This window comes from Rhinoderma darwinii, chromosome 1, assembly GCF_050947455.1.
Source record: "Rhinoderma darwinii isolate aRhiDar2 chromosome 1, aRhiDar2.hap1, whole genome shotgun sequence".
In the NCBI taxonomy this organism is placed as follows: domain Eukaryota; kingdom Metazoa; phylum Chordata; class Amphibia; order Anura; family Rhinodermatidae; genus Rhinoderma; species Rhinoderma darwinii.
Genome location: NC_134687.1, coordinates 623,124,472 through 623,138,781, shown reverse-complemented (window position 1 = coordinate 623,138,781; position 14,310 = coordinate 623,124,472). Strand labels below are relative to the sequence as shown.

At 43.8% G+C, this 14,310-nt stretch overlaps 1 protein-coding gene across 1 annotated transcript in view; it reads right to left on the bottom strand.

Moving 5' to 3' along the window:
- Positions 1 to 12,965, bottom strand: part of LOC142663481 (oncostatin-M-specific receptor subunit beta-like) — an 87,498-nt gene extending 74,533 nt beyond the window's left edge. Inside the window, exon 1 of the mRNA XM_075842154.1 lies at positions 12,761 to 12,965. The gene's annotated coding sequence lies outside the window, so the exon portion shown is untranslated. The remainder of the gene's footprint in view (positions 1 to 12,760) is intronic.
- Positions 12,966 to 14,310: the final 1,345 nt, after the last annotated feature.

Genomic DNA, 14,310 nt, shown 5'->3' with positions numbered 1-14,310 from the left:
CATGCTCCTGCAGATTTTTGGCATATGGTGTGGACGTGTCCTCATATCAAGAAATACTGGGCGGAAGTGGTTGAAGTCCTAAATCGGATACTGCCATTCCCGATCAACAGCTCGCCAGAAATATGTTTGTTTGGCATAATGGAGGAAGACCAATGGCCACATTACACCAGAATTTTTATACAGGAGTCACTATTTCTAGCTCGCAAAGGTATATCAATGAGGTGGATGGATAGACGACCCCCGAAAGTTACGGTGTGGAAAAACATGGTAAATTCGACAGTGTCGTACGAACGCATCATCTACAAACACAGAAACTTACCTGACAAATTCCACAAAATTTGGGACCTGTGGTGTGAAGCACCAGATACTAATTACTCCTCCAGAGAACTGGGGCAAGCAAGGAGTGCGCTGGGAGGGGGGGGGGGGGAGATAATCACAGTTGGAAGGGGTGACAGTGGATGTCCCGGGCCTCTCGCATACAATCAAACACTTGTACTGTTATTATTAATGAACGCTCAGATGGTTACGTTTTACAAATATGGTGTAACTGTTCGCAAGATAATGCTGGCATTGCGTGAAATTATGGCACTTATGTTTTTAGCACCTGCGAGTGCTTTGTTACAAAGTTATAGGACATTGTGGTCCATTCACTATTTTGAATTTGACTTTTGTTAAACTTCGAAAAAAAATAACAATTTTTTTTTCAATAAAACGAGTTAAAAAAAAAAAGAGTAAGACATTGCTGTATAAAATGCATTGGCTATAGACATGGCAGATTATACAAGTGTTGTCTAGGACTGCTACTGAGGCTCTCAAACAATAGCTCTTTGCTGTTTGTCCGTCCATCCATCCATCCATCCATCACTCCCTCCCTCCCTCCCTCCCTCTCAAACATAAAACCCTTTCCCAGTGTTAGAACAAGAATTAGATATGCTGGCTACATATAATGTCAAGCAGCAGCTGCAAAAGCAGATACGATTTTAGGGTGTATGAGAAGATAAAATCCTAGAATCCAAATATTATATTGCTCCTTTATAAATCGCTATTTACACCACATACTTACTACAACAGATGACAATATCCAGATACCAATGAACTCTTAGTTTGTACCTTTGACAACATTTTTTATTCCTAATAGAAGTAAGACTTTTAAGAATGGAACCTATTTAATCACTGCTGTATAAAATACACCAGCTTCAGAGAAGTGTTGCTTAATGCTACGAATGAGGCTCTCAAACATTTCTTCTTTGCTGCCACTTTTTTCACTCTGCTAGAGCTAGAAGAATAGTTGGGTATGCTACTTACTGTACATGTCATCTAAGCAGCGATGCTCAATGTCAAGCAGCAGTTGCAAAAAAAACACCATGCCGCCTTTATTATTTTTTTACGTTGTTTATCGCTGACCAAAAATAAGTGTATATTTTTATAGTACATGTTCTGGCGGTTATGGGGATACCTAATATGTGAGGGTTACTTTAATGTCCATTTGTATTCTGTAATTTTTGTTTATTACAATACAGTACTTTAATGACTTTTTTTTGTGTTAGCCCCATAATGGTACTTTAATTTTACACTTCAATTACAATATTCTGGCATTTTTATGTGCCAGGCCCGCGCTGGCACATAAGTTGCCTTAATTTTCTTTTACTAAACTATTACGTCAGCGAGTGTTAAGGGTTAATCACTTTTTTTATGACATTAAGTGGTCCTTAATACCAAAACCTTGTGGTAAGGAAATTGGCCTTGAACTAGGCCTGACGGCACAGCCACCCATCAACAGTAATATGGCAACCTCATATATATGAGCCTGCATTCTCTGACTAGAGCAGAGAATGTGTCACAATGTACTGATGGGCATAATAGTGAAATTAAAGACTATGTTCACCTTTACTACCTTTTTTTTCTCTCACTAAACTTAAAATAATTAAATAACTTTGCAAATACTTGATTAAAAATATACTGTAGTTTGGGGTACACAGCTCCTATGCTTCTAGTCCTATTTGTATCAGGTTGATGCAGCTGCAGCCCCATGGTTACAGACTAAAAACAAACACCGTCTGTTGTTTATTCCTGTTAACCTGTATTAATCCCTCGCTTCTTGCTAACCTCCTCCAGAGCACTAATACATACCTCCCAACGGTCCCGGATTCAGCGGGACAGTCCCGGATTCCGGCAGTGTCTCGCTGTCCCGGGCGGCCGGTGGTATATACTGGTGTCAACTGTATCTGCACACTCAGGACACAGATACAGTTGAACCCAATGCTAAAACAGGGAACCGTCCGCTCCCTGCTTCAGCATTGGTATAGAGTAGAGGAGCAGAGGGAGCTTCTCCGCTTGTCGAGGACTCACCGAGCACAGCGCTACTTTAAGCGCTGTGTGGGGATGCCCTTCACGTCACTGTCCATATATGGACAGTGACGTCAGTGGCTCCTCCATGAGCGGAATCTCCTCCCAGAGCACTGTCGACGCTCTGGCTGAAGATTCCGCTCCTAGAGAGCTTTGCCTTCGCTCTGGCTGGGGTTTCCACTCCTAGAAGGAGTTCAAATGGTGCTATTTACAGGGGGGTAGTGCTATCTTCAAGGGGGTGTGGCACTATCTACATGGGCACTATGTCTCCTGTAGATAGTGCCCCTATATAGTGTCACTGTGGCACTATCTACATAGGCACTGTGTGTGGCACTATCTACGTGGGCGCTGGCACTTTATATGTGGAAGGGGAACTAGGTTCAGCTACGGGGGCATTATACGGTATGGGGCAGCTGTGGGGCATTATACTGTATGGGGCAGCTGTGGGGCATTATATTGTATGGTGGCAGCTAAGGGGGCATTGTACTGTATGTGGCAGATATGGGGGCATTATACTGTATGAGGAAGCTATAGGGACATTATACTGTATAGGGCAACTCTGGGGGCTTTATGCTGTATGGGGTAAATATGGTGCATTATACTGATAAAGGGCAGCTATGGGGCATTATAATGTATGGGGCAGCTAAGGGGGCATTATGCTGTATGGGGGCAGCTATGTGGGGCAGCTATGGGGGCATTATGCTATATGGGGTGTCCTCTTTGCGATGCTTGAAAGTTGGTAGGTATGCTAATGTGTCTGTGGTCAGATTAGGTCACTATTATTCACAGTGGCGTCACAATCGCGGTCTCAGGGGGTGGAGAATTGAGGACCCGCCCCGAATCCACTTTGTGCTCCACATGTAAAAAGCCAGATATCCAGTGTGGTATGGAGCGGAATTATTGCACTTTTACTGTCTATGCTAAAACCTCAGGATCAAGGGTGGTTGTAAAATGTTGAATGTAAAGTAGATTTGGGTTAGGCTTACAGTAAGATGAAGTTTTTGATAACATGACGGCGAAGCATGATTAAGAAGGGCCCAAAGGGATTCCTGCTGAATCCTACTATGTTGCAACACTGCCCGCAATTCTCGGCAAGATGAAAACAACATGATTGAGCCAAAGAAGTGAGATAAATTGTTTATGTAATTTTTGGCCATTTTAGGCTACATTCACACAACTGCCATTTTCACTACAGTCTATGGAGGGATGCGTGACACGCAGAAAAATAGGATATGTCCTATTTTTCAACGGGTCGTTCACATGCTCCGTTGAAACAACGGTCGTGTGAACGGCCCCATTAAAATACATGGGTCTGTGTGACGTTTTGACGGCCGTCACACGAGCGAGATTCAGGTTATTGTGTGAATGAGCCCTTAGTGAGATTTTGGAGTCCTCTTATATTTACACCACATACTTACCACAACAGATGACAATATTCAGATACCAGGGAACTCTGACTACATGTTTAATTCCTAATAAAAGTAAGACATTGCTGTATAAAATGCATTGGCTATAGAGATGGCAGATTATACCAGAGTTGTCTAGAACTACTAAGGCTCTCAAATAATACTTCTTTGCTGTCAGGCCGCCACCCCCTCAAAAAAAGAAAAAGAAAAACCCTTTCCCAGAGCTTGAAGAAGAATTAGATATGCTGGCTACATGTAATTTCAAGCAGCAGCTGCCAAAGCAAGTAACAGATTTTAGAGCATGGTTTCACAAACTGTGGGTCGTGACCCCCTGGGGGGTTGTGTTAGGACCTCCGGGGGTCGCGAACCACTGACTGATGTCCCAGTTTCAACTGTATCTGCGTCCTCAGGATGCAGATACAGTTGAAATCAATGCTGGAGCAAGGAGCTGACTCCTCCTTGCTCCAGCATTCACTTTGCCATGAGCGGTTTGGAGCAAACAGGCGCAATGTAATGACGTCATCGCGACTGTCTGCACTGAGCCACACACTGCACAGACCGGCGGAGCCCAAGGATCTCCACCCATCGTGGGAACGGGCATAGGTGGGTATGTATTTTTGTTATTTTTATTAGACACTATTGGGGCTGTGTGGAGGCAACTATGGGGGCATTATACTGTGTGAGGGCAGCTGTGGGGCATTATACTGTGAGGTGGCAGCTATGGGGGCATTATACTGCGTGGGGGCAGCTGTGGGGGATTATACTGTGAGGTGGCAGCTATGGGGGCATTATACTGTGTCGGGACAGCTATGGGGGCATTATACTGTGGAAGAGGAGCAATAGGAGCATTAACCTTTGTGGGTCAGTTAAAGGGGCATTATCCTGTGTGGGGGCAGCTATAGGGACACTATCCTGTGGGAGCAGCTGTTGGGTCAATATACTATGTGGGGGCACTAAGGGGTCTTTATACTGTGTGGGTACAGCTATAGGGGCATTATACTGTGTCGGGGCAGCTATAGTTGAATTATCCTTTGGGGGCAGCTATGGGAGCATTATACTGTGGGAGGCACTAAGGGGTCATTATACTGTATGTGGGCAGCTATGGGAGCATTATCCTGTGTGGGGGCAGTTAAAGGGGCATTATCTTGTAGGGGCAGCTATAGGGCATTAAACTGTGTGGTCATTATACTGTGTGGGAGGCCCACTGAGTTGGGGCCCACTCAGATGTGTTTCACCTCCTCTGTTCTAAACCCCTAGCTACGCCTTTGTTGGCCACTAATGGATGGGTCAGGCCACCATCAGCAGCCATAGTCGGCAGCACCAGGATAACTTGAGCACTCCCCATCCTCTGCCCGCACAATTGTCGCTGTTTTCGATGTTGCAGTGAGCAAAGTATCGGCATCTAACTACGAATGATGTTGACATACATCAGACAAAATAGGTAGAGGGGGGTCCCAAACAAAAGTCTCGGCCAAAAGTGGGTCCTGGCCTCAGAAAGTTTGGGAACCACTGTTTTAGAGTGTATAAAAACAAAGATAAAGTCCTATGATCCAAATATTATATTGCTCCTTTATAAATCGCTATTTACACCACATACCACAACAGATGGCAATATCCAGATACCAATGACCTCTTAGTTTGTAGCTTTGACGACATTTTTCATTCCTAATAGAAATAAGACTTTTAAGAATGGAACCTATTTAATCACTGCTGTATACACCAGGCTACAGAGAAGTGTTTCTTAGTGCTACGAATGTGGCTCCCAAACATTTCCTCTTTGCTGTCACTTTCTTCCCTAACAATCACCCTGCCCCGGAGCTAGAAGTAGAACAGTTGGGTATGCGTATGCTACTTACATGTAATCTAAGCAGCAATACTCAATGTCAAGCAGCAGTTGCAAAAGCAAATACGATTTTAGCTTGTATAAAAAAAAAGAGATAAAAACCTGTGATTTAAATGTAACATTGTCCCTCTATAAAATACTTGAAAGACCACATCTCGAATATGGGAATCAATTTTGGACTCCACATTGCCTTAAGAATAAAGTATAGCTGGAAATGGTTTCAAAGGTGGGTAATAAGATGAATAAATGGGATGGAAGGTCTCTTTTACAATGAGAGGCTAGAAAAATTAGGCTTGTTCAGCTTCGAATAAAAGACACATAGGGAGTATTATTTAGATCACCTCTAAAACAGTCCACATAATGCTGCAAGGCAATCCTCAAATAATACACTACACTGCTAAATTATGCTGGGTGGTTTTAATTTTCTTTTGGGGATCCCATAAGAGACAGGTGCCCTGAGCAATTGCCCAGAGACATTTGTGGGACATTTCAGGTATAAGCGAAGATGCTCCAACTATATAGCACCAATTTCTCTTATACCCATGCAACAATTTTGGCACTTGAAACATATTATGGGTGCAACTGTAGCCTGAGGAACAGCCATAACAAGCGCTCTAGGGGGTCCACTCAGGTACAGGATCATCATTCTTTTTTTTGTGGGACAAAACATGGTGGTTTCTTTCTGCTGTCTAGAACTTTTTTATGGGTTTTCATTTTGCGCAGAAGATCTGATATACGGCACTACGGCCCTTCCCTGTAGCCGTAGGCAGTGCAAGTTTTATACATTGATATGTTGAATGCGATAATGCCCGGCTAATCCTCTAGGAAAATACATAAACCTCTATAAATATGCAAGTCATAAAACTAAATTATAGGTTGTGTAAAGTAAAAAAAGGCTAAATACACAGCAGTCAATGAAGCGTATGATTTTGGGTTTATTTTAGTGCCGGCACTTCCTTAGGAGGAAATTATTTTTCAACTGCTCGTGATTGCATAAAGACTGGTTTGTATGATTTGGCGAGGTTTAAAGGGATTTTCCACTTAACACTTTCATGTTATGTCATGGGGGTCCCCTGCTTGTGCTGGGCCATGTCATTACACATCTACCATCTTAGGAAAAGGCTCCCATAGCCCCCCCCCTCACTCCTTTTCTATCCTTGGTAAAAAAAAAAAAAGCAGAGCCACATGGGCCCCCGGCTATTTTCATTTAGCTTGCTTGCTAACAATGCTTTTGTTGGGAAGTTGATACTGTTTATCCGGGGTGGACATATAACTTGTACAGCCTGTTCGGCTTTACAGTGGCCCAAAGGGAAGAGGATACCCACTATGGCCACATTCTGCTCCCCCATTCGCAGGGGTCCATCATAAATTACATAGACACTGCATTATCCCAGTCAAACAATTACAGAGCCTCTATGATTGTCTGAGCCGCCCTGTGATTGGCTAATAGCTGATGATGAAGTGTCTGTATATCTGAGAAACCTAGAGCCAAAGATAGAGGAGCAAGAGGAAGTAGTCCTGCAGCCTCAAGTACAGGGAGGTAATCTCTTTACTGCTGTTATTAGCTGCTTCACTGCCATAGACTACTAGGGATGATATTATTAACTGCTATACTGCCCTAGACCACCAGGTATGCTGCTATTAACTGCTACACTGCCCTAAACCACCAAGGATGCTATTATTAACTGCTCCACTGCCCCAAATCACCAGGGATGCTATTATTAACTGCTCGACTGCCCTAGACTACCAGGGATGCTATTATTACCTGCTCCACTGCCCTAGACCACCAGGGATGTTATTATTAACATATTTACTGTTCTAGGCCACCAGGGATGTTATTATTAATCTCTTCACTGTCCTAGACCACTAGGGATGCTATTATTAACTGCTTCACTGCCCTAGACCACCAGGGATGTTATTATTAACTTATTTACTTTCCTAGCCCACCAGGGAGATCTTTATTCTCTTTTTCACTGTCCTAGCCAACCAGGGATGTTACTATTAACTTATTTACTTTCCTAGCCCACCAGGGAGATTATTATTCTCTTTTTCACTCTCCTAGCCCACCAGGGATGTTAATATTAACTTCTTTACTGTACTAGCCCAGAAAGAATGTTGTTATTATTATTATTATTAACTACTTCACTGTCCTAGACCAATAGGGATGTTACCCATCACTAAAATTAAGGCAATCTGGCCATGTTCCTGATACTTTACCGCAGGATTTTTTTCTTTTTTCCAGTCATTTATTTTAAAGATGAGAAGATGTAGGTTGCGATTATGCTGGCAGAAGAGGGCCCACACTTTTTCCTTGCAGAGGAGTCTTAAGTTGTCTGTGTCCGTCCTTCTATGCATGTTCACCCCACAGTCCATAGGAAGGTGAAATATGGTTTATCTGAGCTGCCCCTCTTCTCATGGGCCCATAGTAGCTGCATGAGGAGTCCCCATGGAATGGAATGTACAAGTAGGGTGGGAACTCACATTCTCTAGTTCTTACAATTTAGAATACCTAAATTTGCTTCCTTTATTCAACCACATCACGGAAAACATGTTCAGTCTGGTGAACACTGGGAAAACAAAAATTTCATCAGAAAAACCAGCTGCTGGCACTAAGAACAAAATAGGAAGACAAATAGAACAGTATTCTTCCTTATTTCCTTAACCTATTAAGGACCAGGCCACTTTTGTCCCTTTTAGGCATTCCTTGCACTCACTTTTTCTCTGTTTCAAGCGTTTTGAATGTCGTTTATAGATGCGTTTTGGGTGGCATTTTGTACAACCCCCCAGCCAAAAAAAAAAACCACCATAACTAGAGCATGTTGCAGTTTTAAAAACAACTTACCCAAAAAGGCTACAAAAAACAGCACAAATCAAAACTTTCTTAATACCAAGAGCCCGTGTAAACGCTGTGTGTGAATCCAGCATTAGGACTGCAAAAAGTCTTTCTGTTTTTTATGTCAACATTCTGGAACTAATAACTTTTAAAAATATTTTTTTATCAATGCAGAATATGGGGTGTTTTTTTGTTTATTTTTGCAGGACAAGTTGCAGTTCTACACAAACCATTAGAGTTTAATTTTTATGAATTGAATTTATTTTATGGGCACAAGTAAAAATGGCGCCATGTTGGTTTTTTTTACGTTGTTTATGACTGAGCAAAAATCAGCTTACTGCACATTTGTTTTTTGTGTCATTACTGTTTAATACAATACAGTACTTTATTTTTTACATTTTTTGTTTTAGCTCCATAAAGGGACTTTAATGTTACACTTTAATTACATTACCCTGGTATTCTTATGTGGCAGTGCCCGCACTATCACATTAACGTAATATTACATCAAAGTGCCTTAATGGCGCTTAACTTACTATTACGTCACCAAGTTTTTGTTGGGGGTTAAATCACTTTTTCTAAGTGGTCTGTAATAACAAAACCTGGCGGTAGGGATTCTGCTCCTTGAGGGAGTGCTTCATGTCCCTGTCCATATATGTCCATTCTGAAGCAGAATCCCCGCCCACAGCATTGCCGACGTCGTGGCCAGTGATTCAGCTCCAGGAAAAGCCACTGACGTCACTGTCCATAAATGGACAGAGACATCAAGCACTCCGTCAAGGAGCAGAATCCCCAGCCACAGGGGGATTCCGCTCCTTCAGGGAGCTACAGTGGCGCTATCTACAGGAAGGGGGGTGCTATCTACAAGGGGGCTGTGTGGCACTATCTACAAGGGGGCTGTACAGCAAGGGGGGCTGTGTGGTACTACCTACAAGGGCTGTGTGGTGCTACCTACAAGGCCTGTGTGGCACGACCTACAGGGGGCTGTGTGGCACTACGTACAAGGGGGCTGTGTGGCACTACGTACAAGGGGGCTGTGTGGCACTATCTACAGGGAGCTGTGTGGCACTATCTACAGGGGTCATCTGTGAGTGGCATTGCCTACAGGGGGCATCATTTTACTGTATTTGGGGGCTGATGGTCATTTTACTGTGAACGGGGGGGGGGGGCTGATGGTCATTTTACTGTGAGTGGGGGGCTGATGGTCATTTTACTGTGAGTGGAGGGGCTGATAGTTATTTTACTGTGAGTGGAGGGGCTGATCATCATTTTTCTTTGAGTGGGGGGCTGACGTCATTTTACTGTGAGTGGGGGGCTGATGGTCTTCAAGTGGTTTCCACCTCTGACCTCCAATTAAAATTAATAGGAGGCAGAAAATACCTGCAGCGTTCGTTTGTTGCTTTTTTGCCTGCGTCTTTTGCATTAGCTTCAACGGCGTAAAAAAAAAAAAAACGCAAAAAAAACCTAGTCAAATCACGCTGTCAATTAAAATTCAAAAACAGATTTTTTCTGCCTTCCAAAAAATGCTGTGTGAACATACCCTTAGAGTGTAGTTCTTATTTTTAGCCGTTTTCTTTGTTTCTCGAAACAATTTTTGGCAGGGGTGCCCATAGGAATTTTTTTTTCCAGGGGTGCCTCAAGTCCGAAAAGGTTGGGAAACTCTGTACTAGGCTACAGAGGCACCTGCAGCCTCTGAGGCACAGGGACAGGATCCCTGCGCAGGTTGGCGTGATGACATCACTGGATAACGACGGCTTACGCAAGGATCCTGTCATTGGCTTTGTGGAACAGCTCCATTCGTCGTGGGAATGGGGCGTAGGTGAGTACAATATTTTTTATGTTTGGGGGGCGCTGTCTACAAAGGAGAGGAGGGGGCTGTATGTCACTGTCTACAAGGAGGTGGGGGCTGTATTGCAGTGTCTACAAGGAGGTAGGGGGCTGTATGGCACTGTCTACAAGGGGTAGGTGGGGGCTGTATGGCACTGTCTACAAGGAGGTGGTGGGGGATTATAGCACTGTCTACAGGGAGGCTGTATGGCACAATCTACAGGGGGCACTTTCTACAAGGGGGGCCGTGGGGTTCATTATACTGTGTGGAGGCCACTAAGCGGACATTATACTGTGTAGGGACACTACAGGGGGCAATAAAATGTGTGTGGCACTTAGGGGGCATAATACTGTGCGATATAATATATTATATTATTAAATATTATTATTATACTGTGTGGGGGCACTATATAGGGCATTTTACATTTTTATGGGGCATTTTTTTATGATGGCGTGGGGCACCAAAATATAATTTTGCACGGGGCACCATCTACCCTAAGGCCGGCTCTGGATAGATATATATATATATATATATATATATATATATATATATATAGATATGAGATGATAGATAGATAGATAGATAGATAGATATAGAGCCACCATAGTATCTAATAACAAGTGCAGCCAATCGACGATGTGGGTGGCAGAGGTGGGACCCGCACCTACCAGGCATCTTTGGCATATCTCGTTGATATGCCATAAATGTTCAAGAAGGGACTACCCCTTAAAGAATAGGCCTTGTATGATTAGTCATTACTTTTTAGCTGTAGCTATATAGTGTATATACAGATCTCACTGAAACATGGACACGGTTATACTGTAGAAACAAACACAACCACTTTTTAATGTGCGTCGTCCTATGAGAAACTTTAACCACTTCAGATGTTCAGTTTAACTACAAGTGCAATGCCTCTAAAACATGTGTCCCGTATACCCCCATTCCATGTTCACATACCAGTTATACATTGATATTTATCATCCTTATTGTTATACAACAACCCCTCACCTTACCCAGGCCAAGTGCTGTCATTACTGGAATACATACTCATCAAGGTGCCCCCGGGTTATAAACCACAATGTCACAGGCAGGTATAGGGACGGCTAACACAGTTTTCCAGTATAAGGAACACACCAGAAAAAAAAAAGCTCTGAAAAATTAACATTTTCAAATAGTGGTCTTCAACCGGTGTCTCAGCAGATGTTGTGAAACTACAACTCCCAGCATACCCTGACAGCCACAGCTGTCAGGGCATGCTGGGAGTAGTAGATTCACAACAGTTGGAGAGCCACAGGCTGGAAATCAGTTCCATCTAAAAACACTCATAACATCATAATATCATAGAATGACAAACTCAGCTCTGTACATGTGACCACTTTAGTTGTGCTGCATCTGCATTTATGCAAGTCAGTCTGTTACTTTTAGGATGTTGCATTGTTACTATCTTCCTTGGACTAGCATAGCTTTGGTTTGTGTTTCAAGAATTTTTATTGAAGGTTTTAAAAAAAACAAACATGCGATAAACAGTACAAATCGAATTGTAACAGTCAGATATATTGCTACAGGTCAAGAAATAAAATAGGGGGAGGGAATATAAAAGGGAAAGAACGAAAGGGAAGAAAAGGGAAAGGTAGACGAATGAGGGTCGAGTATCCTAGAGGCCAAATATACCTAAGAGATCATCCCTAGTTATCGGAGCCAGGGTTGCCATACTTAAAGGAAGAGTTCCTCCTCATCTGACACCATACAGTGTAATCGATCATTCACCATAATCCAATTCAACTTAGTATTAACCAAATGAAGAGGAATCGCAGGGCTCTTCCAAGAAGTAGCTATAGCAATTTTAGCTGCCAGAAAAAGAAAGGATACAAATTTATGAGAGGCTTTGGACAAGCCAGGGACGGTCTCATTAAGTAACGCCTGTGTCGGAGACAGAGGTAAAACAATGTGGGTTATAGAATATAACATATTAAAGATTCTCCGCCAAAATCGGCGAACCTTAGGGCAACCTCACCACACATGTAGAGGATCTCCCACACATCCACAGTGTCGGAAACACAACGGCGAGGAAGCAGGGAACATCTTGGCCAGTCTGGAGGGAACTAGGTACTACCGTAAAAGTACTTTATAATTAGCTTCAACCAACGAAGCGTTGATAGAAATTTTCGCAGTACGTTCTGCCATATCCTGCCATTCCCTTACAGTAAAGGATGTGTGTAAGTCCCTCTCCCAAATAGACATGTATCATAGTTTGCCCAACGGAGAGACCAAATATGAGTAAATATGAGACAGATGGTGATGACTATTAGGATTATTTAATCATACATAGCTTTGGTTTGGCATCTACTCTCACTATAGTGTAGAAACATTTGGAAACTAGGCCGTGGCTGATACCTGCAAGTTTCTAGCCCTGCAAATGGAGATGAAGGAATACACACAGAGTCTATAAAATTATATTCCATCTCCTCAGAAACATTATTTTCTTGGGTGAGAACAGTTCTACTCACTGATTCTTTGTCGGAACAAGAATTCCTCAGCAGGTTCCAAAACCTCCGACTGAATTACAGATCACGTGAAAGGAGAAAAAGATGGTCGACAGTGCAAAGCCGAAAATCAAAACAGAAGTGACATTAGCTCAGAGCAGTGTGAAAACTTTCTCCCAAAGTTGTCTCCACATAGTTTTCCGTCATGATCCTCTGCTGCATCCAGAAATCCCAGCAGCTACTAGAGAGTGGGCGGATTAACAGGAAGAGGCGGTGAATCATAGCTGCTGGAATTTTAAGAGTTTTTATTTTTTTTAAATGGCTTTTCATTAGAAAACCAGGGTGGTGAAGTATAGAGGAGCTGTAAGCTCTGCTGTGTGGTGTAGTATAGGAGATCTATCAGCTTTCCTGTGTGATGTAGCATAGAGGAGATGTGAGCTCTCCTGTGTGATGTAGTGTAGAGGAGATGTTAGTTATCCTGTGTGGTGTAGTATAGAGGATCTGTCGGCTCTCCTGTGTGGTGTAGAATAGCGGATCTGTCAGATCTCCTGTGTGGTGTAGTATAGAGGAGCTGTCAGTTCTCCTGTGTGGTGTAGTATAGGGTATATGTGTAATGACGGGGGGTAGGGAAACGGACAAGTGAGCCCTAGTCTACCCGCCACTCTGTCCCTGCCTACTTGCAACGACCTGCCCTAGGCGACGAGGTACAACTGGGCGGCGGTCCCTGCGCTCAGTAAGTGCACGACAAACACGACAAACATACAAGGGAATACAAGCAAGGGAAAGGGGCAGTTGCCCACGGCAACACCGTGAGCAACCAGAGTAGTGAACGAGCCGAGTCAAGCCAGGAGTGTGCGAGGTACCAAACAAAGAGCAGAAGAGTAGTCAGTAAGCCAGGGTCTGTATGGAGCAGGATCAAAATAGAAGGAGCTGTAGCTGGGCCAGGAAACCACACGAAAAGAATCACAAGCACCGAGGGACAGGAAGGGCAGGCTTAAATAGACCGAGGGCGGGAGCTAGCTAAGTCTGGCCAGGTTGCGATAGGCTCTCCCACTCCTAAGCCTGCCAGCCTGAGTGGTGGAAGCTGGAGTCAGTCTCAGGGATGTAGATTCAGGTGCTGACTGATTAATTATGGGAGTTAACCCCGAAGCTGTGCCTGGCAGATCCTTTACAGTACCCCCCCTTTTATGAGGGGCCACCGGACTCTTTCTAAGTGGACCTGGCTTACTGGGGAAACGCAGGTGGAACCTCCTGACCAATACCCCAGCGTGAACATCCCGGGCGGGTACCCAAGTCCTCTCCTCGGGCCCGTATCCTCTCCAATGGACCAGGTACTGGAGGGAGCCTTGGACCATCTTGCTGTCCACAATCTTGGCCACCTCGAATTCCACCCCCTCAGGGGTGAGGATGGGAACAGGAGGTCTCCTCGAGGGAGCCAAGGACGGGGAGCAGCGTTTAAGGAGAGAGGCATGAAACACGTCGTGTATACGAAAAGACGGGGGTAACTCCAGCCGGAAGGAGACAGGATTGAGGACCTCAATGACCTTAAACGGCCCAATAAACCGGGGAGCGAA